General features: G+C 36.0%; 1 protein-coding gene across 6 annotated transcripts in view; it reads left to right on the forward strand.

Annotated features, from left to right (window-relative positions):
- Positions 1 to 25,557, forward strand: part of CNTN5 (contactin 5) — a 605,427-nt gene that overhangs the window by 85,603 nt on the left and 494,267 nt on the right. For 2 of the 6 annotated variants that reach the window (XM_063394528.1, XM_063394527.1), the window contains one exon: positions 11,743 to 11,845. The exons of the other annotated variants lie outside the window; for them this stretch is intronic. The gene's annotated coding sequence lies outside the window, so the exon portion shown is untranslated. The remainder of the gene's footprint in view (positions 1 to 11,742; positions 11,846 to 25,557) is intronic. 6 annotated transcript variants of the gene reach the window in all.

The following is a 25,557-nucleotide window of genomic DNA, read 5'->3' on the forward strand; positions in this document are numbered from 1 at the left end:
TCTTAGTTCTACAATGGAATTAATGCTACTCCCTAAGAGATATATTTCAGAGGATGAAGTTCTCAGACACTACAGTAGTGAAGCTATCTAAGTTTCTTAGTTAGATAGTATGTTGTTTCACTAATTTGAATTGCATATGAATCAAGCAACTTCCTAAAATTAAGGCTGAATTGCACCCACAGCTGTTAACCATCACACTGCTTGCACTACTTAGCTCCTGCTTTGGCAGGGTATTTATCATGGACCTAAATTTGAGTTTTAATGAATTAGAGTAAATCTCTTTGGTGCTTAGGCACATTCTTGACTTCTTTACTGAACAGAGACTTGCAACTGAACAACAAACAAGCTAAGTACACCCAGCAGAATCATTGGGCTGTTGTTGCATAAGATTGGAAAGCTGACTTTGGCATGAAGACCTGTTTACTTAATTAAATCTCTTAATAAGTAGACCTCCTTTATGACTTTTTCATAACTAACAAGCTTAAGTACTACAGATGATTTTTTTTCTTCAATATTATTGAGTAATTAACATTTAATTCTAATTAAATCCTATCATTTCCTGTTTTGGTTCGCACAGAGACCCAGTTCCAGAATGCTCACTGCAAGCTGCCTTGCTTCACTAAACAGGTACTGCAGAGAAGTAATGCTGCCCCAGAAGGCTTCTCTGTGTATTCAATTAGAACACAAAGTTGCTGACTAATTTACACATGTAGATGTGTTTCATATGGAATAAATGAGTTTGGTTTGGATTAGTATCTATTTCAACATTTGTATTAAAATACAGAAGGACTAAATCAAGGCAGGGATGTAATTCCTCTTCTCCCCTTCCTTCACTGGTAGTTTAAAGTGAATCAAAAATGTAATATTTAAACATCGCAAAAGCTAAATCTGGCATAAAGTATTACAGACAACAACAGCAAAAAAAAGCACAGAATTTCTGTTTTATTTTATGTGCAGTCTTTCATGTTAGAAATGAAGATAATTTTTTGTAACCTAGATTTCTACAACTATTGTTGGGTAAAATATAACATTAAAAAATCAGTTTTCACTGAAAGCAACACCTATATACTTCTATTTAATTTATAAGTGATTAGCTGAATCCTAAATAACCCAAAATTAATAGATATTTTAAAGAATATTTATCCTAACTCAAAAGGCATTGGACAAGATCCTACTTTTCTTATATCTTTCAATTTCTGTGCAAATGGATGGTACTTTGATATGCTGACAAGTTCTTGGATAAGTGATCTTGGATAGACATAAACAAGTCAAGTGTTCAATTAGAAGTTGATAGGAATTGTTAGAAAGATCTGGCTCCAGGATGCCAGTGGACTCTGGGCCTGCAGAATCAGAGAAAGTCTTGCCACCAAAAGTGCTACCAGAATATTTAAATCCTCAACCTGGTCCCTCTTATAAGAGTGCCTGAAGTATGAAAATGTGTCTGCAGTGGTAATTTCCCAGGGCTGCTGTGTAGCAGCTCCAGAGTAGCAAACTCTAGAGCATATTGCACTTCTTGCCATGAAGAGATAAACTTCCATGCCATCATTAAAAGAGGTTCAAAATAGATCCAAGTTCTTATTTCCACAGCAGGAAATCCAGGTGCTGTAAAGAAAATACAGTCTTGGAGCTTCCAGATTCATACAGGCAATTTCTGGCAGGAGCCACAGAGGTTTGTGTGTAGAGTCAGTCATCAGTGCAGGGCTGTTGGAAATCTTTGCCCCAGTAATTCTGGAGCTGCAATTAATGGTTGAGGAATCGAAACCAGTGGCATGGCACAGCTCAGCTGTGCTGTCTAGAGCCTGCCCTTCATTTCAGAATATTCTACTCTCTTATTTCATGACTGGGCACAGGGAAAAGATATGAGATACATGGAGGTGCCCATGCACCTGCTAGCCACTCTCAGAGCTAGCATCTGAGATGCTCATCACAGAACCCCACAGGGCAGCACAGCTCCCAGGTTAGTCATGATTGCTTCTGCCTCAGCAAAGCTTTATACAGTAGTAGTGGTGGTACTCTACCAGAAATCATCAGCAAATTTCTTTACCTATCTGTCTTATCTTTTTATTTTTTCTATTTTTTTTCTTCGTCTTTAAGATTACTCCATCTATTTTGTGAACAGTTGTTTTTCATATCTCTTTTAAATCCACTGCAAATTCTTTGAGGCAGGCATTAGTCACTCAGCATGTTTTGTAAAGTGATGTGTACATTTACAGTCCTCTCTAAGCAAAAAAACAAAAAAAATCTTCAAAGATTTATTGAAAAAGGTAATTTCTCCTAATAGGATAAAATATTTAGCAGCAAATTTCTCATTTAATCTTACTAGATCATGGGATAATTCCCATAACTGTGAGATTACTGACACCACTGTGAATATTGCTGTTTTAATTGTTTGCTAATTAGTAGTTCATGGGGAAGACCAAATTGCTGCTTGGCATGCTGCATTGTGGCACAGTTTTGGCCCCCCTGTCTCCTACACCCCATCTGTTCTTCCCCTCTCCACTTCCACTAACTGTGAGCAAGGGACTTTGCTTGCTCATGGACTCAGATGAGAAAGCAAATTTTGCCAAGAAATATGATTTGGCTATTCAGGACATTTAAAGCATAATTGAAGAAAACTTTCCTCCTCTCTCTTCCCTAAAATAGTATTGCACTGAAGTAATAAAACCCCTCTAGTGCCAGCTTTCAAGGTTTTAGACCAGAGATACAAGCAAAGAAGTAACATCATGGGGGAAACAAAAACAAAGAAAAAGAATAAAAGGTCTGAATAATAGGTTTCAGACTAACAGAGTAGTTTACTTTGCTGTTTCTATAGCCACAAAGTGGTATGCACATGAGAAAACCAAAAATGACAAAATGCAGGCAGCAACAACTTCTTCGAATAAACATGAAATATCATTGACATGAAACAAGTCCCTACTCCCATCTCATGTCATTTATGTCATTGAGATGCAAGAATTTTATTTTGAGCTCAAAGATCCAATTGTTATTCTCCAAAATCAGAAAAAAGAACTGTCATAAATGTGTGTGCATTGTACCTTATACCCTGACCTTTAACCAAGACTTCTTTAAAAGCTGTAAATAACATGGCCTGTCAGAGGTGAATCTCTACAATGAATGAATAATAATAAAACAAGTAAAAAGAAGAAAATAGACCCCGTCCCAGTTAAAACCAGGACGGTCTCTAATTCAAGGCAGTGGCCTTCACTTTAGTCTGACAAGAATCTCCTGTTTTGTGAAGGATCATAAAGCAAAGGTACACTTGGCAGAGGCATTGCTTTTATGAGCCATGGGAACTTCAGGTGAGGCTCAAGACAAAACAAGAAAATGTCTCAGGATGGTAACAAAGATAATTCTGAGTCTCTTTCTGATGAGCTGTTAAGTTCATTAGCTGTAGAATATGATTATTGAATGAGTACGATGCAATATTGCCAATTTTTTTAAAGTGGCTTAATAGTTGCACCCCTGTCCTCCATTTGCTCATTATTATTCCATCAAATTACATCAAGAGATGTAACACTTGGCGACAGATGTGAAGCAACACATATCAAAAGGAACCATTTACCATTTAGTTGTGGTGTTGACTTTGGGGGATTCATGCTTTGCATAAACTAACATATACTTTAGACAGTCAAGTGACTGGGACACCATCACTAATAAATTTAGACTTCTGGGTGACAAATGCATAATTTGGGAAATTTGCTCTTTTTTTAGGGGGCAGTGGGTTGTTTTGGTTTGAATTACAACTTTTTTGAGAATGCCCGTACTTTGTCAGGAAACTGAAAACAGATAAGCAGACACTGAACTTTAAAGATGTTTTAGTGCACTCTGAGTGCCAGCACAGACATTCTACATTTATTGGAGCTGATGTTTAGGAATTCTCTCTTTTGTTCACTGGTCATGCCTAAATGTCTTGACAACAGTTCCTACCTATGTCCCATAGCATTTGCCCTGTGCCAATTCCCACATTTAGAGCTTTTAATACAGAGAGAGACATTCTTCCCAAGAGATTATCCTAGCCTATCTTCCTAGCCAAAGACAGAGCAAAGGCACTCACGCTGTTCCTGCTGCATCTATTCACTGTGTGTAACAATGTCTTCCATGGGGTAATGCAATATTACATCAACTATTCAGAAGGAATTGAAAGAACGGATCACCCAGGATTATACTCCTTTCTTTTAGATAAATCTCAGGTGTGACAATACTGTCAACAAGCAGAAGTGTTTTTATCCCCTGCAGGTTCAAAAAGAGACAGGTTTTTTTTCTTCCCTGTTCAACATATGTGCTGAACCAGCCAGCAGTATTAGAAAATGCTACCGGCTTAAATTCTTGACATATGCTGGTGATGCACAGCTGTACCTATTGTTTTATCAGGAAACAGAAAACACTGCCATCCAGATTCTCATTGCCTGTAGAAATAAACCACCAGCAAATATTAGTGACATAAACATAAGGAGAAGTTAGAGGAAGATGAAATGAACAGGGTGTTTCTGCAGTATCCATAGATGTAATGTCTCTCAAAGTCATGAATATTTTGCACTGGGTAACAATTGAAAAAAAAAAAGTATCAACAGTTGGAGGAAAGATGACATTTTGAGCACTTCTGCCTCACAGGAAACACTAAGTGACACAGATATGATATAAAAAGAAATACTTAGCATTTCTTCTCGATGTTTTTTAATAATCTCCTCTCTAGTTTGACCACTAACAGGGTGGAATGACAATCAAACACCTCCTTCTGGGGTTTTACTTCCACCAGAGTGCTGATGTTCAGTATTGAGAGTGGTGGCCAAATCAGTAGACTTGGGCTGCTCCCAGTAACAGTGAGCCACAACACTTCAAAAAGTGAACAAAATTTTTATTCCTTGTATTTTATATCAGAGTTATTCAGATCTTATACAGTTAGAACTAGCGAATGTCCTAAACTCTACTTAGTATGGATTGGCAGAATTATACATGCAATTTTCACAAAAGCCCCGTTTACAGTGCTGAGAACTGGGTATGGATTTATTCAAACAGAAATCCAACAAAGGTTCTGCAGTTTCCCTCAGAGTATACAGATCTCTTATTCACATTAACCTTCTTATGTGAGAAGACAAACACACTTCATGAAACTCAAACAAGACCTTTACATCGATCAGAGAGTTTAATTCTAACCATTTACCACAGATTAAGAATCGGATTAAGAATGTATTACCGACAATATCCAGCTGGAAGTATGCACATGCAAAACTGGGTCATATCAACAGCTTTGGCCAGCGATTATGTAGATAAATGCGATAATCTAAATTGAATACTGGAGTGTAGATCTTTTCCTAAAAGCCATATTTGGAATGATTTTAATATTGTTGCCTATTTAATCAACTGTTGTAGCTGCCCTACTAACCATCTGTCCTAAACACATGCTGGATATCTGGTGCTTGGATTAGAGAATCTTTGAAGGCTCCAGATTTTACTAGTCTGGAAATAATTTGGGTAGATGAAGGCTTTATTTGCAGCTAGAAGAAGGAAATATGAGTTTTCCTTGTTTTCTGAAGTTTGTGGTATTCAGGTATGTACCTCAACACAAAATGGTAATTCAGTATAGATTTGACTATGTTGTTGCACAAAGGAAAAAATAGCCCTGTCAAAAGCAACCGGTTTTGTCTCAGATAATCTACTATGTGACCAGAGTGGTTTAAATTCATTTGAAGTGGGTCATTTTTCTAGTCATTTTAATAACAAATTTCTGATTGAAGGCCAGCTTCTTCTGAATACTAAGAGATATAGAATAGTTGTTAGTCCTTTCTCAAAACAAAGTTTGTGGCTGAGTAGCTATCCAGAATACAGAAATATAGAGTAGTTTTCTCTGCCAGAGGTCTGAGTACAATGCAGTGAGGAGAAGCAAAATAATATCTTGATTTAATAAAATCAGTTCAACTGTTGAATGTGGTAAGAAAAAGTCACAATGTCAAGTGAAAATTGCCAAGCAATATGTCAACCTGTATAATCCAGTAATAATGACCTTTTATCTGAAAGGGTTTTAAAACTATAATAGTAGTCATGGTTTTCACAGAATCAGCCAATCATAGTAGAAGGAAGGAAAGATTTGTGATACCAAAGGAAATGGAATATTGTTTAATAGTGAAAAGTTTCCTCTTACAAATCAGTTTTAAGACATTTACTCTAGGTGCTAATAATTCAGTCTTTCAAAAAACCACTTTAAATGGTCTTTTCCATGTTTGTCTTATGGAATTTATTAATAAACAGAACCTAAAGAGTTTACTGACTTCACAATGGAAGATAGTGACTCAAAAATCAATTATTGAATTCCAATTGCAGCCAATTGTGAAGATTATTTAGAAAATAAAAAATAAAAAGAAATATCATAATTATTTATTCAAGGATTAAAAATACTTCATCAAGAGTTCTAGTTTGTTACTATAAATCAGAAGATAAATTCTGATTCAAATGAAGTAAAAATCACTCATCTTCTGAAAGAGGAAAAGTAGAGTGGCAGAATAAAGGATGTTTTTTAGCAGTAATTAGTCAGTGAATCCAGTTTTCTCATTTTTCTCATTGCTGCAGACTTTTCTTTAAACTTTCCTGAATGTTTTCTAGTTCTAGTCAGGAAGGCTTCCTCGCTTTTTTTACAAAGTGACTGTCTAAGTGTTTGTATTTTAGATTTCTTCACTCTTTCCTTCATAAAAAGTCTTAACTCCCTGGCTACCTTTTCAGTGCCATATGGAGCAGACACACACATTTGCAGACATCAACTTTGCTTCCTGGATGTGGGAACATAAGAGATCTCTTTCTGTGCTGGCCTTGCTACCATTAGAAGAGGATAAAACGCAGTTTCAGGTGGACCATGGAGTATTGCCAAGGACCAAATCTTTCTCCCTTTCTCTCTTTCTTTCTCTCTTTCTTTCTCTCTTTCTCTCTTTCTTTCCCTCTTTCTCTGTCTCTTTCTCTCTCGCTCCCTCCATCTCTCCCTCCATCTCTCCCTCCATCTCTCCCTCCTCCTTTTCCTTTTCCTTTTCCTTTTCCTTTTCCTTTTCCTTTTCCTTTTCCTTTTCCTTTTCCTTTTCCTTTTCCTTTTCCTTTTCCTTTTCCTTTTCCTTTTCCTTTTCCTTTTCCTTTTCCTTCTCCTTCTCCTTCTCCTTCTCCTTCTCCTTCTCCTTCTCCTTCTCCTTCTCCTTCTCCTTCTCCTTCTCCTTCTCCTTCTCCTTCTCCTTCTTTCTCCTTCTCCTTCTCCTTCTCCTTCTCCTTCTCCTTCTCCTTCTCCTTCTCCTTCTCCTTCTCCTTCTCCTTCTCCTTCTCCTTCTCCTTCTCCTTCTCCTTCTCCTTCTCCTTTATCTTGTACACATTGGACAAACAAGGTCCTATCTATGACAAGGGCATCTCAGTTTACTCTCTGGAGAGTTAGGAGGAAAAAGATCAGGTGAGTTCAGTAACAAGTGTTTAGGCTGAGTTCAGACTGGCCAGAAGACCAAATATATTCAGTTTGTTCACATTATGTCCAACTTCTAGACTCAGGGAATCCTGAAAAAGGACCATTTTCAGTGCAATGGTATTAACAGTGTGGACAAAATTTGGATATCCAGCTTGGACTGAGGAATACATTTTGTGTAAACAGCTCAGTGGGCAACTTTAGATGATCTGTGTGTGGTGAGAGCCTGAGCCAAGAAGCCAGAATTGCCAACCCTTTGCACAGCCAAGGGCCTGGGGACCTGTGGCCTGGCCAGGTGACCAGACACCCAGAGACACAGCAGGAGCCAATGACCCCCAGACCTTCCTGCATTTAGACTGTCAGGGTATCAAAGCCCAGGGTTTCCTTTGTTTGGGGTCTCTCTTCAGAGGCATCAGCTTGAGATGCTATTTTGTTATGGAGTTATTGCACCAAAATTAGGTTGTTTTAAGACATCTGAGACCCTGCTGTGGGAAATCTGAGGTCAAGATGGTAAGGAAACTTGGTCTAATAAAACATTACTTGTTGATGTGGCTCCTGGATGGTCAGACAAGGATCTTTCTTAGACATGGAAATGTGTATGAATGGAATCAAAATCAAATCAGTTTTAGTTCTACCAAAATGAGAAAACCAGGAAAATTGTACAGTAAATGTGTAATTACCTGTCTGTGAGCCTCCTAATAGTTTCCTTTCTTTGGAAATGAGCAACAGAACCTTAATCACTCTGATGTTATTGTCCTGTCCCTTTTTAAGGTGGACTAAATTAATCTGAAATCCATCCAGCCTATATAATTACTTGAATTTTGTATCTCAGAGAATCTGGACAGAATAGGATTATTTTATTCTCTTAGCAGACACAAACATATATATCTGATCTATTCAGTGAGGGTTTAACACCTTTACCTCGTCTAAAAATTGATTGTTCCTCTTATAAGAAATAAATGTTTGTAGATTCCCAACTCATTTCACAGAATCACAGAATATTCTGTGTTGGAAGGAGCCCACAAGGATCATGTAGTGCAACTCCTATGTGAATGGTGCATATGGGGGATCTCAATCTAGAATAAGACAAATTATATCCAAAAGGGATCATTTCTCTCTGTTGATTATAGCTGAGTAACTGCTGTACACAACAAACCTGTATATGTCTAGGATAGGCTGATATCAATTCATCCCACAGCAATTCAAATAGGCTCAATATCTTATGCTAGTAGGAACTCTAACACCTCTCACAGTTATATTGTAGTGATTGAAAAAGGGAATGGAAACCCTGTGGTGAGGGAGCAATAGCTGAACAGGGTGAAAAATGTGGGGATCCAGAAATATCTGGGGGTTAGAACTGACTGCTCTGAATAAAGTGATAGAGGAAATTGGTTAGAACTCATGATGGGGAAGTGGCATCTTTGTAACCCAGACAACTGAGTAGTCATTTGTGGTACCCATTCATTGTTTCTATTTAATCACAGAACCTTAAGCATAAATGTCAAAGCAAATTTTAAAACTGAGTTAAATGCAGATGACTGTGTGATCTGTCCCATCACACAACCTGTGAGGCCAATTAGCACAGACATAAGTTTAATTGACACATTTACTTAAATGTCTCTATTTAATTTAACTCACTGAAGATAACAAGGAAACATTACAATTCCATCTTTTTCATTTTACATAACAAAGTCTTTGCTATCATTGATTTCTGTGCAGTATTAACATGAGATACATTCAAGCTAACACAAGAAATATGTTCTATGAAAGATAAGACAGAAGCCTTTCTGTATTCTACTGTTTACTTTTGATGGATAAGGCATTCAAGACAGTAGCCTTCATTTCCCTTATTTTCAGTTCAGGTGTTGAAATTCATAGGTGGGCACTTATTCAAACAATTCTTCATCACTGTTATATTCATTATACTTAAAGTAACTGCAAATGCAGAGATGGAAATGGGAAGCAGAAGGGATAATTAAGTTCCTAATGTGGAAGCAGCTATACAAGGGATTGGCACAGGGAAAGTGGAAAACTTGTCTATATGATACAGGGCAGACTGCCAGCATTTTAGGTTATCTAACGATCAACTCCAGACACTTAACACTCACAAATTCATATTAAAAAACTAAATAGGGCTTGGCAATGATATTTTGTTCATTGAAATGTTGTGCCACACTGGAATCAGCACTTGAAATAACTTGTTAACCAGTTTCCTGAAGCAATAAACATGAAATTAGAAATGTTCAATAGTCTACATCAATCATAGGCTAATATTACTGTCTTGTAAATGAGTTTAATAACCATAGTCTAGAATACAGGTAGGAAGTGCAAACATGAACAAAAAGTAACCTTTAAGAGGCAAAACGTGAAGGAATAAAACAAGAAAACTTGGGACCATACTTACAGGACATGATAGCAAGTGAAAATCAGTGGCTTAAGTATTCAGGTGTGTTAACTTTATTAAAAAGAGAAAAATATACCATGCCCTTCCACAGGACTGAATTACAAAATTATATTTTATATATTGAGACAGGAAAGTAAGATATTCAAAGCAATTCAAATTAGAAATGCTGAATATGATTACCTACTCCATTATGCTTGGTGGGAAAGCTTCAGCATTCCTGTGCACTCACCATGTGTATGCTCACTCACCTTCTCACAAGCCATCATCTCAATGCAGTGATGTTGCCAGCTGGAGATGTCATATATGTACTAATCATGAATGAATCCAAGGTTTATACTTCTCCTCTCCTCCAGCTCTCCCCTAGAAAAGGTGGACAAGAGAGAAGGAATGACTGCTAGGACTTTCTTTAGCTGTTTCAAGGTGTAGTGTGTTGATCCTGGCTGGATACCTGGAACCCACCAAAACCTCTCTATCACTCCCTTCCCCTACTAGACAGGGCATAGAAAATATAATGAAAGGTTCATCAGCTGAGATAAGAACAGAGAAAGATCACTCACTAAATACCATCACGGGCAAAAACCAGATTTGAATTAGATATATTAATTAAATATACTGGTAATAAAATCAAAGCAGGATAACAGAAAGTTAAGACAGACCATAAAAACACCTTCCCCCTCCAGACTCCCTCCTTCTCAGATATACCTCCTTCCTCCCCAGCAGTGCAGGAAGATGGGGAAGGAAGGTTACAGTCCATAACACATTGTTTCTCCTGCTGCTCAGGAAGAGGAGTTCTTTCCCTGCTCCAGCATGGAGCCCCACCCATGGAAGACAATTCTCCATGAATTTCTCCAGCTTGAGTCCATCACAGAGCAGCAGCTTTCTACCAACTGCTGCAATGTGGGTCACTCTTCCACAGGGAGCAGTCCTTCAGGCACAGCCTATTCCTCTGTGGGTCTCCCACAAGGTCAAAATTCCTACCAGCACATCTGTTCTAGTGGGGGCTCTTCTTTCCATGGGTCTGCAGGTCCCTGCCAGGGCCCAGCTCCAGCAGGACCTCCCATGAGCTCACAGCCTCCTGTCAGGTACCCACCTGCTCCAGTGTGGGGTCCAGCTCCTCCAGGGGCTGCAGGTGGATCCCTGCTCGACTATGGACCTATAGGCTGCAGGGGCACAGCTGCCTCACCATGGGCTGCACCATGAGCTGCAGAGGAATCCCAGCTCCAGTCCTGGAGCACCTCCTGCCCCTCCTTCTGCATTGCCCTTGGTGTCTGCAGGGCTGCTTCTCTCACATACTCTCACTTCACTCTTCTCTGGTCTCCATTGCATCTGTGCAATAACCTTTTATTTTTCTTCTTCTTCTTAAATCTATTATCACAGAGTGTTACCACCATTTCTAATTTGCCCAGCCTTGGCCAGAAGCACATCCATCTTGGATGTGTCTGGCATTGGCTCTGCTGGACATGGAGGAAGCTTCCAGTAGCTTCTCACAGAAAGCACCCCTAGAGCAACCCCTGCTACCAAAATGTGGCCATACAAACCCAATACACCAATGCCCCAAAATTCATAATATAATTTTCAGATTACTGAGTTGGTATTAATGAGCCCTTTCACAATTTTTTTTTCAATATGATTTTTGTTGTAAACAGATTCCTCACCCAAAGTTTCACCTTTTTAAAGGTAACATGAGTAAACTTGTATGTGATTATCAGAAATGTGCTAGATCAGAGGTCAAAGACTGTAATCTCCCAGCTACTGGGCACAATCTCATCTCTGCTGGAAAAAAATCACACTGCAGATGAAGGATGTCTATCATATGATCAAAACTGTAGTAACTGTTGTGGTTATAAACCACAATTTGTTTAGATTTTCATTCCAAAACCACTCATGATCATAATATTAATTTTGTCTGCAGTTCTTTGGTTGCCCCAAGTGAGCACATCCCCTTTAATATCACTTCAACCAAACCACTCTCCAACTGACTCAGCCAGAACAGGAGGAATGCAGTATAGTCACATGTAAGTCAAATAAATCTCTACTTAATTTTTTTTGATGTCCTGAGTTCACTAACAAGTCTTAAGCTATAGTATCAGTCTAAGTTTATATCATTGACATTAAGGCTTTTACCATTAAACTTGCTCATTAGTAAATTATCGAGGTCCTTGGTGACATTCAACCTGTTCATAAAATAGTTGTAACATTAATAATTCATGGAAGAAATTCATGTTTTTGTTATCTTTATTAATTCTGCAGTCTATCACAAAGAATTTATTTTCAGATTAGTGAAAAACAAGGCTACAAACTGAATGAATTAATTTATTCCAGATATTGAGATCCCATAGCATAGGTGAAGTAATACTTAAACTCAGCATATTATTACTTTTCCTTTTATAACTGAATCATACATTTTAAAGGAATTAAGATCACTTTTAATTCTAAGATAACAATGTTGGATGACTTTTTTTTTTCAAAAGGGCAATTCAACTTAAAGCAAATCTTTTGTCACCTGGGAGATATAACCTCTGAGGAGCTGCTATGCCTATAAGGAGAATCTTTTTTTAATACAGTCATGTCTTTTAGCTTATCTCACAGAGGATATTAAAAGGAAGAAAGAAAAAGGCTTTCTCATAACTATATTACAAAAAACAAACAAACCCCCCAGACAATAAGTTCTCTTTCTTTGTTTGATTCGCAAGGATTTATTAAAGTTTTATCCCCATCATTTCCAATATTGGTACACCTGCTTAACTGTAGACAAGGTTTCCCTGTGGTAGGGTAACCAGGAAAATATGAAAAAGGCCCTCAGTAGATTTCTTATTGTTAAGAAAATGTCCTTAGTAATCATCTTTCTTTTTCATAGTGCTTTGCATTTAAATATTTTTTTATATATGTCAAAAAGTGATAGCTGGTTCTTCTCACAAATAAAGAGCAAACTAAAGCAAACAAAACTATATTGCTTTCCTTTTAGCTAGTTACTTTCATCTACCCCAGAATAACTATGACATTTAGAATATGTGGAGATGTTGAAGAATTTACTTTTTTCTTTTTTCTTCTTCTTTTTTTTGGTTTTTTTTTTTTTTTTTTTTTTTTTTTTGAGAATAAAGGCTATAATAAATTTCATATTGTAGTTTTTTTCAACATGCTTTTTTTGGATGATCATAGCTTTGCCTTCTGGCCTCAGAATATATGATCATCTGAGTTTCCTCTTCATCCTCTGTCTCCTGGGGCTAGAGAGAGAACAGATATCTTATAATGATATTGTGCCCTTTCAACTTTATTTCAATGCAGCCAAACACATCTTCCAAAGCTTCAGGAAAGAGCTTTATGATTGTTTATTTACTTTTTTTTTTTAACAGATGCAAAATTTACTGTGTCTTCTATTCCTTATGTCCTCTTTCTTCAAATACCAGAATACACTCTCTCCTATAGTTTAAGGATACAGCAAAGGATGAATGAGAATTTGATAGTCACAGAGAGGTACACCTCTTGGATGCTCATTTACCAGAATATAGATATATATATTGTCTACTCTGTTTAGGTTAAAAATTGGCTAGGTTACAAATCATCTGCATTTACACAATCTAATCATCTCACTGCTTAAAACTTTTAAGTTGTTTTTGTTTCTTTAGACTTCATAAAGACGTATCAATGTGAAACACAATAGCTGTGTAAACACTGGATAAACTTGAGATCTCAGCTCTCTGTTCTTAAAATCTTGGACATCCTTATCAGTTTGTCCTTTTGGAGGATAAGAAGCAAAAATAAATGCAGTTTCTACATTGTAACATCTTCTAAAAGAATTTATTAAAGCAAATCTGAGTTAATGATACCTGAAAATAAAGACTCTAATGTAAATGTCTTGCAGAAGGCTTAGCATTGCAAAGGAGGTCCAGGAGTACTCGTCGTTTCTTATTTATTTATTTATTTATTTATTTATTTATTTATTTATTATAAATATTCGAGTATACTGTGTTTACAGAATCCTATTTTGTGCTGAGAACCATCACTTTATTTAGGCAGCAGGATGTTTATGAATATTGGAAAGTCTCCTTCTCCAGACATCCATGGATTAGAGAGGTCAATGAATGAGTTTTATGGGATTCAACATGTAGCATTGGTGCAGATCCAGAGGCCAGAGCAGGCCTCTAAAAACCTGGCATTCCATATATCTGGCTCTGAAAGAGTACATGATATATACACTCCACATCAAACTACGGCCATGCATCCATGAAGCAGGAACATTTGTGCTCCACAACACATATTGCCTATTTCAGCCTAATAAAAGATGGTTGCATTATCCTTGCCAAAAGCATACTCTGTGTGCTTTGCAATTGAGATATCCTGAGCTGCCCAAAATGGAACCATGGATTCAGCATTAATAAAGACTGGGGGGGAAAAAAGTACATTTTTAATAAAAGTAAACAATTTTTTTTTTTTTTAATAACATCTAATGCTCTTTTACTAGAGTGAGGTGATGCCAGAATTTGAAAATACTATTGGTGACAATTAAACCTCAGTAAGAATGTTGTCCCTGGTTATCGTGGAGTTTTGAAAGATGACTCATATTTGTGTATAGTTAAAATTTGCATGGTGGTGCTGAAATATTTGTGTAAAAACATTTTGAGGTCATGTCACAGCAACCTGAGAAAACATATGCTCTAAATATTTCCTGGTTTTGTTTCTCCTTCTGACTTATGTCTGGCTGGCTGTAGGTTAGGGAATAAAGAATGGATATGCAAGACAGATTCTTCTTTTAAGTAACCGAATATAAGTTACTTTTTTTAATTTTACTTATTATTCCTTAATTTGAAAGTAAATTAAAAAGAGGTGACTAAAATGCAGTTATGTACATGTGGAGTAAACAATCAGCTTTGGAGAATACATTTTTATTTTTAAAAGTTATTGAAGAAAACATCTGTCTTTATCATTTGCATTAGCACATATGGTATTAATATTTTGTATCAGGTAAGTTACTTATGTGATCAATGTCTGTCACAGAGCTGTATTTTACATTATGTGTTTAAAAAAAATCACACACTGGAAAGAAATTTCCCTTGATGTTATGAAATATGAAAAGGGGCAGTTTTGCTTATTGGCTCTTCCATCTACAGACAGAGTACAGAATTTAGTTAAAGGCAGAATTACAGTGCATCTCTCTCAAGCAAATGTATGTTTTTTGTCATCAGCACAAAAAAGCAAGCACCAAAACAAATGACCAAATCCATATGCTACTGACACTTATCTTTGTCACTTGGGTAGCATAAATTATACTGAGTTAACTTAGCATATTTTAAAAATAAATGGATTTTTGTTCATATATTTTTTCCTCAGTGTTGTTTTTTGTTTCATCTTCCACTAATGGGAGTTCATTGCTCTCAAGTGGCAACAGAATTGGAAAAGCATAGTAAGCTTTTAAAAATTGTGCACTCTTGCAGAAAGTTGCACTTCTGTGTCCCTTTTAGGAGGCTTGGTTTGCAGGGTAGCAGATACCAGCCAATTACATGCACAGCCTGCCCAGTCTGCCCACTCACTGAGTCCTGTCTGTTGTAATGAGCTTGATCAGACTTTAAATTAGGTTTTAACATTTTTATGCTGATTAAATTATTCCCTTGTGTGTGATTCGTGGTATAGCAAAATAAGGATTGAGGAAAATATGCCAATAATTTTTGCTATCAGTTCTAAAGTACCAATTGCATAAAAAAATAACATCTGCAGTTGCTGATAGCAATATTTCCTCCATTCTATGTCTCTGTTTTGCCTCACTTGACATTAGATATTCACTAGATATTCAATAACCTAGAGGCTGTTTCTGCAGGCATTGATACATATTATGGTTTAAAATAATGAACACAAGGATAGCTTACATAAGGAGCTTGCAGGATTCAGATTGCTGAAGGACTTTAGGAACAGTGTAGGTAAACTATTTATTGAAAATGCACAACCAGAGTTAGTTTTGCTGGCTGAAAAAAAAAAAAAAAAAAAAAAAAGTCAGCTACCTTCCAGCACTACTTTTCTCTGTTCTGTGATTCTATGTTTTCTAGCTTGTTAGTGGAAACAAAGCTGTGGACATCCAACAAATCCTTGCAGACCTCATAAACCTCACCACCCAGGGCCTAACTTTTCCTCCCTTTGCTTAAGTAAAAATCAGGTTCCAAAGCTTCCTAAGGTCACAGCTTTCAGCATTTTACTATCTACATAATTATACATATTTTCCTAATACCAAACCTCCTTTTCCCTTTTAAGCTCGTTTGTTCTTGTCCTGTCCCCAGTGAGCATGGTAAATAACTGCTCACCAATGAAAGACTCCTCACATTGGCATTAGATGAAATAATGAAATACAATGACTAACAGAGTCCACCTGATGCCCTCAGAGCTCCTTCCAGTGTAAATTCCCTTGCAAAAGATTTCATATATCTGGAGAAATACTGCTGTTATTATTAGAGTTTGAAATTACTAATTCCTTGAGTGGAATTAGTAATCTTTCCTTGGGTTATATTAGTCATCTTCTAGGGTTTTGAGGTTTTTCTCCCAATTTGTTTTTGCTCCCACAGAACTCTTGCTAATAAGATGTAGGTATGAATCTTATATAGTGATGTGTAAAAAACACATGCAGTAATTTCCAGCTTGCTAAAACTTATCTGTTTATTTTTATCATATCTTTGTGTATATTAGCTCTCTCACTAAAACAGGGAAAGAATGTGTATTTTCAGTATATATTCACATCTTAAAAAACTCTGAGAATCTTTGTAAGATATATGTAAGTGTCCTATTAAAGCACTCAAATCACTGTAGAATTTTCTCACATACATCAATTGTTAATCTTTGCTTTTTATACATAATTTGATCACTGCAGGGAAAATGGAAAATTCTTTTTATTATCATTCTTGACAGTATTTCATAAGCTGGAATACTGTCTTTATATTGATGTCTTTTCAGGGCTTCCTTAAAAAAGAGGCCAGACAAAATTAAGAGAATAAAACCTAGTTATAAATACTGAAGGGCCTTCAGGTACATTTAGGGCAGACAAAGCCCACCCAGGGGCTACACCTAAATATGGACAGAATGTCACAGGTTTCTGCATTTTTAAAGGTTTAGTCCATTTGCATATTGAGGGTTAATCTTCCAATTAGAGCTTCAGGTAATGAATTCATTTTACCCCAAGTTTGTTCTCCCCAGCTCAGCTTTTTTTTACATCTCTCAGGCCCGAGGCAGTAAGGTGTCCTTGATCCCCAGGCCTAGAGAGGAATTTTGTCTGACCAAAATGGGAGAAGAGTGGCTAACACTCTGTATGGAGTTTAGAGTTATACACTAAGGAATTGCGGGATTACAAGTATATGAAAAATATAAAAGCTAAAATCCTAAAGCATCAATATCTTCTTGAACCTCATCTTAAAAAAAACCCAGTTTCTTCAAGCTTTTTTAGTAGACACTTTGTCTAAGCTTTGGTTTAACATGTGTGGTTTTCTTTGTCCTTCTCTCTATTTTTTGCATCTTATTTAAGTGCAGTGTCCCCAGAATCTGAAGTAGCCCTAAATTTGAAAGGCACAAGAATCAACTAGAATTTACATTATCTCCTTGTCATATTATATAACTAATTTCTATTAGGCCAAACCAGACTTAGTTGCTTTTTTTCCTGCAACTGTGGAGCTTGACTGACTCATCACAACTGCCACATCCTTTTGCATCTTATAACTGCTTCACTTTTTATCTGTGCACTTTTTTCTTCTTTCTTTGCATGTTTCCTTATTGAATACTGTATTTGTTTTTGAGCTTTTTCCTCAATTTATCAAAATGTTTAAATCTTATCCTGTTCTACAGAGTGTTCATAAACTCTTATAGCTCATATCGTCTAAAAATGCTTTTAGTGTACTTCAATCATTGCAGTCAATATTGTTTTTAACAGGTGTCTAGAACAGACAGATAATATTGTTTCACTATATAACCTGGATAATAATTCTTTGAAAAAAACAGCCTTTGAAGACAAGTAATCTTTACAAGTTTTGAAAGGGGACTGACACTGAAGAATGGAATATCTGGTGTTATCAAAGCTGTTTGTATAAGGCTTGTGAGGAGTTTATACTGTCTCCCTTCCAGATTTCAGCTGATTTCTAGTTATACCAGCTCACAACGAGAGTTGTAATGTTACACTGCCCATCAAAGTCAGGAGTTTTTCACTTTCTAAAGCATTTACTCCTCTGTGCTGTTGAAGGAGTCATTATACTTGACTCTTCTATCTAGTACTGCAAAATCTGATAGTGTTGCAGGATTGTAGAGAACTAGACATTTACAAATCCTGCTTGATATCAAGTAAGTTTTTAGGGAGTTCTAGGTTTTTGCTTTGGGTTTGTTTGTTGGGTTTTTTGTTTGCTTGTTTGTTTTATTTATTTTCAGAGAGAGGTTATTTTGCTTGTAAATGGAGCAGAGCTGATTTGTATATCATCAAGGGACAAGGGTGGACTGCTGAGATGCCTTTTCCTGGAGTTACTTTTCACAGAAAAATTGGTCTTCAATGCTTTTAGAGATTCTGCTATTGCCAAATATGGGTGGTTTTGGAAGGCAAAAGAGTAAAGCGTGGCGAAAATATGTTAGTTAATGCCCGCATGTACTGAAATTGTGTCAAGAGAAGCCATATTGTGGAGGGAGAGAAAATCCCAAATCCACAGTGAACGCAACCACTCAATTAATTCCTTCTGGACATTCATGTAACTTGGAATTCAAGAAGCAACTCTTTCTCTTTGCAAGTAAATTTTCTATTTTTCAACGGCTCCTTTTTGCCTCGCTTAAGCTGTTGCAGGTAAAAGCTGCCCTCACATCCCCAGCTATGTTGAAGTGGAAAGAGGAATCTGTTTTCAAGCCGCAGAAATGATCTGAGAAGCTCTAATGAACAAATTTCTTCTACCACTGAGTTTCATGTATTTTATTTGTGTGGTAAAAAGATAAGGGGAGGGTGGAAATTCCTTTTCAGCCCACTGAGCATTCTAAAGGAGCCCTTTTGCAAAAATTGGAAGAGGTGTCCTCAATTCAATTATAGTAAGAGATGGCAGAAGCAGTTGGACTAGGAAGCACAGACCCCACTGTAGAGAAAACATGGCAGAAAAGACATTTTTTAGCTTTTACTTAAGTTTTGGTTAAGATCACAGACTTTGCACATCGAGCTGCTGCACTGTTTTCTGTAGACTTAGGAACAACAAATGACTATCAATACAGTAATTTAAGTAAAAATGTAGATGTAATTTACCAACATTTCAAACTAAGAAAATGTCATATGATGTTGCTTGTTAGGTCACCAGATTGTCACCTGTTGTTAATTACTGAGAAGTGTCAGGGTATATTTTCTGGCACCCAGTGTCTCACTACAGAGTCATTGATTTGCTGTATGGAGCTGACTCATGGCCAGCACAAGACACAAGCAGAGCAATGGTACCTTAGTACAGATGTAGTGCAATTAATGTCATTAATAGTGTCATTCCACAGGCTGGGCACTGAAGCAACTTTACTTTGTTAAACTCTTCTGACCACTATAACCATCAGTAGCTGCAAATCACTGAAGTGAAGCGTTCTTCTCTACTTTATCTTTTCCACAAAGTGAAGACTAGTGACCTGGCAGTAATTCAGATAAATGAGCCTCTCTTGGCAAAATTAACCTGTAAAAGTTATATATAAACAGATAGACACAAACAGTCTGTATAAAGTGGTCTTTGGAAAAGTGACAAAACCAGCATAAGAGAAACTATTTGTACACATCACTTCACTATCTTTCATAGTATTAGCTGACTATGCTTTATATGCTGTCCAGTAAATTTCTCCAGAACATGTAGACATGGAAGACTAAGATGTAAGCTAAAGATTGAATAGGAAAAAAAAATTATTTGTATTTTTTTTTTCTTGCTAAGTAACATATATTTTAAAATATTTGTCATGAGCAAATTTTAGATCATAGTAGGGATCCAAACCTCTAAAAATATATTCCTTTTCCCCAATTTTCCAATATTTCCTTCACATGCTGTGCTTGTATATCTATGATTCTGTTCCCCTCAGGCTTGAAATATGTAGCTAAATGATCATTAGTTTTTAATTTAAAAGAAATTGCCTAAAACACTTTGAATCTTCAGAAGTGTTTGAGGTTTTGCATATGAGGAAATTATACTGAAATTCTTATAAAAGCTTTTTCTTTCTTTTTTTTTTTTTTTTTTTTTTTACTCTCCATATGGCCCATGCTTTCATGCTTGTCTTTTTATTCCACTCACCTTAGTAAGCTTAGTAAGCTCATGCTCAGATTTGGACAATCTGCACCTGGAGTTCTGATGGGAAGCATGCTTAGATCTCTTATCAAACCAGTTAAGAACAGGCCACCCCAGTGTAAACAATGACTTGTTGTGAGACATGCTTGTAGTTCAGATTGTTCTGAAAATCATTTCAGAATTAGGCATAGGTGTTCACTTCTGGCCAGGAAAATTTTTTGCCAATATCAAAATATTCTAGTGCAGCACATTTCTTTTTTTTACAATTCCAAGGAAGCAAAGTGATTGAAGTAAACATGACAAGAGCAGTTGATTCATGTGTTATGAAACATTTTCCCCATATGAATCAATATAAGTTTCTAGTGCATTGTAGTATAGATAATTCATTCTCAAAGGATCAGCATATTAATTTCTTTCTTGGATTTGAAGCAAAGAAATGCTTCAAACTTTTAAAGTGTGATAAACATTAAGAATACTTTACTCACATTGGAAAGATGAATATTTTCTCCCATGGTGAAGGTGTACTTATTACTGTTGGAGTCAGGTGAATAAATAGCTACAAAATTCTAAAACTGGTGTTGTCAAGAGAACTAACATTCAGTTTCCCCTTTTTTCCTTTATTTTTCTTCCCTACAATTCTATGGATGATAGCATATGTCACTAGGATGATGCATTTCTGAATCATACTGAAATAAGTGCCTGCTACTGCAGAACGCTTCAAAACTGAAAATGTATGAGAACAAACTCCTATAAACAGGAAGACATGGAAGAAGACTTTGTGATCAGAACACAAACCAACTTTCAGGAACTTGATCAATTCTACTCTGTTTTTTATCAACAGTCATCTATTATTCTGTCTTGGAGCATAAGCACATGAGTTCCTCAAGAGTTAGGCTCATTTGCTTTGCACCTGTCAGCAAAGCTTTTACTGCATTTGCAGAGCTGAATTTTATGTAAGAAGAGTTCCACTCTTGGTAAAGTTGTCAAAAGAACGTCAAAGCCATTGTGTGCAAAAAAGAGTAAGATGGGGAGTAATGGAAGAATGGATTTGAAAATTAAGAAGGTCAGACTGTATCACAAAAACATTTGGCCTTAGAAGAAAAGAGTGGACATAATGTTGTGCATTATTGACTGAAACAGAAAGATGAGAAGTTTTTTTTTCCTTTCTCATCATATAGGATGGTATGACGATATTTTCAATTAAATTACAGTATTTGGTCATTGAAAATCACTTGGTTAATTAGTGATCTTCGAAACATTTGTGAATCATGTAAGTCTCAGAAACACACTGCTGTTGTGTATCATTTAGATCAAAAATGGAAGATGACCCAAAAGAGAAATGAGGAATTACATAAAAATATTTAGGAGAATAATCATAATCATCTCAACTTGGGAAGGTATATTTAATTTTGTATTTCAAAGTTTAGGGAAGTCTCTTACAGAGGGCAAGAAGTATCCACCAAGGAAAATTCTCTGTCATGCTGTTTGGTTTTGGTTATGGTCCTTCCTACAGCTAATGTTGCATCCTAGATATTGGAACTTACCAAATTGTGAATCTGGATATTTGTTTTCCTGTGAAACTAAAAATAATATTATATTCTTCTCTTTTTCTCATCTCAGAGTCTTCCAAATTTTTTGGAATACACAGCATTCCTGAGTGTTACTGGAAGTTCTATAGGTACATTTACTTCCATACTTAGCTATTAATAAAAGCTATATTAATATCTGTTGAGGCTTCAATTTTTGTATGTAAAAAGAGATTGTTAGAATAGAAATATTGATTAGACTGAAGAAAAGTTTCTAAATTACAGTAATTACATTTTCTGGATGTATCCCAGATATTGCCACATCTGGAAATGGCATGTTCCTTAGATGCATACTTGTGCATCTGGCATAATGGTGTTTGTTATTTTCTTTTGCTTCTGAATACAAAGCCTGGTTCAATTTGCCATGTAGAAATATTAAGCTATTCAGGAGGAATATTCAGCTTTTTTCTTGTCTAAAGAGTGCATTCTTTTTTTTTAACTGAATTTGAAAATTACTGATCCAACAGTTAATTACATTTGCAGCTAGGTAGATGACAGACATACCACAGTGTATGTAAGTGTGTTTAGTGTATTTTAAGATGGATTTACTTTAAAGGAATAATTACATAATTTTCATTATCACTTTGCTTTTAAATTATGCATCAAACTTTGCTAAGTTCAGCATGCCTTAAGCATTAGAAATTCTATTTTCAATCATAGCTTAAAGGCATTAAGAACTCTTTCTTTTGAAGGACTTGAAGGTCAATTGTAGCAAAGCAATGTCACTCAGGCATGAAAATGTTTTTATGATTGCTAAAGCTCCGCCTCAATGTCTTGTAAGAAAGAGCTCATGGCTGACCATGGGAGGCCATGGCAACCCTGTATTGTTTTTATCATGTAAGAGACCAGAATTTGAATTTGATTGTCATTTGATTGTCATTTTATTCAGTGAATATCGAGAGGAAAATATTTTTCATGCCCTAGGGCCAAAGTTGCTTTTTAGGACCTTCTTAAGCCAGTACTTGACACACCAGGAATGTAAAATTCAGAGGGGGATACCAAGGCATTTGAATATTTCCAGAGGTGAAGGTGATGTATTGCAACTGTACTCAAATGAAAGAGCCCTGAGGTGAAAGAAAAGCAGAAACCAGCTTTGGAGACTGAATTCATGTTGACTGTTTTTAAACCTAATTCGTAGTATTTTTTAGCTTTCTTACAACTTAATCCAAGTAGGTATCAATTGTTATGAGAAACTTTGACAGTAGATATAAAAATGAGTTGAAATAAGTAGACTTGATTTACTGAAGAGGGATGTTTTTTCCTTTCAATTTTAGTTTCAAAAAATATTATCAGAGCATTCAGATTTGTTGAGGAAGCCTGAGTCAGGATTTTTGTCTAAATTTGTTGAATTCATTTTTTTTTTCCACAATTTAAGCTGTTTAAAAAGTTCCTACATCTGTGTATATAAAACCAGAATTGTGTTTGAATTTAGATATAATAGAATATTTTAAAACTTTCTTTCAGGAAAACTTTTTGAAATAATGAAGTCTGCCTAATTGAAATATAGCAAGGCTTTGAAAGAATGTAATTCTTCTCAAAGGAGAATCACTGTATTTTGCAGTACTTGAAAGCAATATAAAGTTCATTCTTGTTAGCTGATTGACTTGAAAATAACCTAAAATCTGTTTACTTGGAAAGATACACAGGAAAATTTTACTGGTGATGCCATATGGAATAATTACAGTGACAACCCTCAAAAGGGTAAAGGATCTGTTTTCTACAGTCAGAGCAGTAAATTAATACCCCAAGGATTAACTCACCAATGTCTGAAGTAATCAGTGGTGCAATAATTGTATCACAGACACGGAATTTGACTCAGCTAAGCTGTCACTGTCCTTCTGCCACACTGGATTGCTGCTGGAAATGCTGTCTGCTGAGGACGATTTGGCACAGGTCTAACATTTGATTGTGTTCCAAGCAACCACCTTGACACAGGTATCTGGTCATCATTTCAGGACAGCCTTTAGTATAAGTCTTTTGGTGGAGCTATCGATGGAAACCACACAAGTCTGTGAGTGCTTGGTAATAGGTAATTACAAAATGTTTGTCATGTAATAGTTTGACATATAAACACTGGTGTTTTTAACTATACATTCAGTGTTTCATGGCACTTTCAGGCAATATTCCCAGTGAGTCTGAGGAAAATAAGACAACTTTCATAACCCTATATATGTTATATATACTTTGCAACAGAGCATTGTAAATCCTCACTTTCTCAGGGAGCAAAATGAGATGAAAAAAGGACAGAATTTTGCTCTGCTAAATTCAAAACTAAAAATGTGTTTGTTTTAGTGAGTGTGGCTAGTTATTAACTTATTTGTAAAAACAGAAATGGTCTTTTAAAAGTCAGAATTATTTTAAAGCTGAGAAAATATTTCAAACTTTTTGAAATTTAATATGCTGTATAAAAATATATGTTTTATCAGGATATTTGACTTCAATTTTTAAAAGACTGAATATCAGAGACTATTTTAGTAGGAAAGTGAATTTTTTGTATGAACACAGAAATCTTGAATGTGTACAAATAAACAGCAGACTTGGAGAGCGTGTACTCTTCAAATAATCAGCAGATGATTCACTTTCTGTATGGGTTAAATGTACATTCTCATGCTGTGTATTGAAGTGGTTGTAAGAACCCCTGCATTTACTTTTGCACCAACTCAGCTGTACTGCTTTCAAAGAAAGATATTTTTGTTTATAGAAACCTTAATTTTGTTAATATACTATATACAGTGAGATGAATGCAGACATTCTGTCTGCTTTGTGATAAAGCTAAATTAATACCCAAAGGATTAACTTTCAGTATGCAGTGTACTGACTACTATTTTAGAAATTACTATTAATTGCTTTTTAAACGTGGTTTCACCAAAGACGTTGCTTGTGATGGGGGCAGGGGGGGGAGTGCAGGAGAGGAGAAAAGCACTTCTAGTCCCACATGAATAAAATATTCAAACTCAGCATGTTTTTACCACTGCTACATCTGCTCTAATAATTTCATTGAAGTGCTGGGGTCTTTTTGATTGCTTATTTGTTGTTTTTATCCTCATTTTCTGAAAAAAGTTTATTTGCTATTTGCTATTCCATAACATTTCTATTTTTCATCAGTGCTATATTAATGAAAGCAGAACTCAAATTCTGGTGCCAACTGTATGCTAACAAAGTAGCCTCTCTAAAAGCATCTCATCTACCATAAAAAATTACAGTGTAATTTTACAGAATAATCTTTAGTTAATTTAAGTTCTTTCTTCCTTGTGAATTTTTATAGGAGGTGTTGTCTTCTGCTGTGGTTATGAGCTTCCTGAGGTCAAGGACTTGACATTGGGTCAATGCCCTTGGTACACTTAAACAAGAAAGGAGTATTGGATTCAAAGAGTTTCCCTTGTAAACATATGGCATGCTATCTGAAGATAAGACTTCATTATGCATAAAAGGTCTTGAGCAAATTACAGAACAACCTCATGAACTGTGCTGCAGTTCTAGAAAGTATTTTTTGATCCAGCATTGAGAAACAGTTGCTTAAAATATATGCAAACAATGGTTTTAGCAACAAATTATTAACTGAACTTAAGAAACAAATTTTAAAAAGTCCAACCACCTCTAGACTTGAAGAGAAAATATCATATTCACATGCCTTCAAACGTGCTGCTCATAAAGTATAACAATAATAATTTAATGTCACATTCTCATTACTTAAAAAAAAGGAATATTGCTAAATTTTTCATGCATCAGTGAAAAAGGCAAAGATGGCTATTTCTACTGAGGAATATTTTTACTGAGGGCCTGTATGCAGATTTGACACACCTGTTTGAAGCCCTGTTATATACAATCTGACTCATATCAAGTACTTGACTGCCAAGTGAATATGTAATAAACTCAGGAAATAATTAAAATATATTTCCACAC

This window comes from Prinia subflava, chromosome 3 (genome assembly GCF_021018805.1).
Source record: "Prinia subflava isolate CZ2003 ecotype Zambia chromosome 3, Cam_Psub_1.2, whole genome shotgun sequence".
In the NCBI taxonomy this organism is placed as follows: Eukaryota; Metazoa; Chordata; class Aves; order Passeriformes; family Cisticolidae; genus Prinia; species Prinia subflava.